Source organism: Colobus angolensis, unplaced genomic scaffold (genome assembly GCF_000951035.1).
Source record: "Colobus angolensis palliatus isolate OR3802 unplaced genomic scaffold, Cang.pa_1.0 Scaffold58, whole genome shotgun sequence".
NCBI lineage: Eukaryota > Metazoa > Chordata > Mammalia > Primates > Cercopithecidae > Colobus > Colobus angolensis.
In genome coordinates this window covers 11,013,064-11,015,006 of record NW_012119376.1, presented here as the reverse complement: position 1 = coordinate 11,015,006, position 1,943 = coordinate 11,013,064, and the positions used below count along the sequence as shown (strand labels likewise).

At 41.5% G+C, this 1,943-nt stretch overlaps 1 pseudogene; it reads left to right on the top strand.

The window, feature by feature from the left end:
- Positions 1-911: 911 nt before the first annotated feature.
- LOC105526248 lies at positions 912-1,085 on the top strand (annotated as a pseudogene).
- Positions 1,086-1,943: the final 858 nt, after the last annotated feature.

The following is a 1,943-nucleotide window of genomic DNA, read 5'->3' as shown; positions in this document are numbered from 1 at the left end:
ACCCAGTGTGTACCATTTTTATAATGAAATGGACTATTGAAAGGCTTTTAAAATGCAATATAAATTAATATTTTTGGGCTAGGTGCGGTGACTCATGCCTGTAATCTCAGCATTTTGGGAGGCCGAGCCAGGCGGATCACGAGGTCAGAAGTTTGAGACCAGCATGGCCAACCTGGAGAAACCCTGTCTCTACTAAAAATACAAAAAATTAGCCAGGCATGGTTGTGCATGCCTGTAGTCCCAGCTACTCGGGAGGCTGAAGCAGGAGAATCACCTGAACCCCAGAGGCAGAGGTTGCAGTAAGCTGAGATGATGCCACTGCACTTCAGCCTGGGCAACAGAGCAAGCCCCTGTCTCAAAAAGTAAATAAATAAATTAATTAAGTAAATAAATTTATGTTTTCTTGCATTCAAGATAGTGCACAAACAACAAGTCTTCAGGAAAAAGGAAGGATCTGAACTAAAACTTTCTTCTGTTTTTAATGGTATATACGCTAAGCTGTATTTACTTAGTCTACTAGATGTATACGATCAATGTGTGGGTGAGGAAGGAGAAATAGTCTAAATTAAGGACATGAGGGTTTTACCTCTTTATCTCAAGGATTCAACATGCATATTTAAATAAACATGATAATAATAGTGAAATATCCTTTCCTCATGGCAGAGACAAACTTTTTTTTAACACAAAGAATAATTTCATTATTATTGGACTAGAGGCAATGTGGCCTAGTGGTGAAAAGTGATGATGTCTGGGGTCTGAATCTCTCTTCGCCAGAAGACAGCTATACTATGTGAATTGGGATGTTATTTGAGCCTTCCAAGCCTGTTTCCATCTATAAAGAGGAGATAATAGTTGTACCTACGTCTCTGAGTTGTTAGAATATTAAGATATAAGATATAGGCGCATCCGAGATGAAGCCAGCCGTGGACGAGATGTTCCCTGAGGACGCCGGGCCTTACGTGGACCTGGACGAGGCAGGAGGCAGCACGAGGCTCTTGATGGACTTGGCAGCCAATGAAAAGGCCGTTCATGCAGACTTTTAAAATGATTTTGAAGATCTTTTTGATGATGATGACACCCAGTGAGATGACCTCTGGCTGCAGGTGGGGCCAGGCCCTTGGTACAGAGTTGCGGTGTGAGCCTGCGCAGGACAGTTTCAGGTGGTTTTAAAGAACACGTGGAAATCCCTTGAATTTAGGACCTGATTAACCAAGAAAGATAAGAATGTTCTTCACCACCTAGATGAGGCTGTTTATCTCCAAACATGACCAGGTTTTGTCCTCACTCCAACTAAAAGAAAGCAATGTCATGTGCAAAAAAAAAAAAAAAAAAATGTAAGATATATAAGTTGCCTGGCAGGGAGCATGGCACACTGGAGAAGATCAGTAAGGGTTGGCTATTGCTATTATTATTGCTCTTATTCTTACTTGAAAACATGCATAGAGGAAGTTCTCATTGAAACCAGTGACTTCAAAAGAGCATGCAGAGCTTGGCAGGCAGTAAGGGTTTTGAGCATCTGTTGGGTGCCAGACAGTACTTTCATAGGGCAGCTGACCTAGTTTCCAGAGGAGTCTGAGGGTATTAACCTGGAGCAGTCATCTGCAAGTAAGAATTTACTTTAAGTCTTATGTTTTATCTTTTGAAAAATGCTTGGAAAGTTTGCAGTAGACTCCATAATGTATACTCATAAGCATTGGCATAGAATAATGTTCCCCCTTCACAGTGCATCCCAAGTCCTTAAGTATAACTTCTGTTCCTGGGGAGCCGAAACCTACTTATTCTGTGGCTTTTGGCACTCTCTCATTTATGCCAGATGGAGGAACACAGGTTGAAGATGAGAAAGGAATCACATGTACAGGGCTGCAGGCAGGAATTTAAGTTGGGTCTGGGGGTGACTCCATAAAAAAGCTATTGAATGAAATATTCCAGTATTACCTACAACA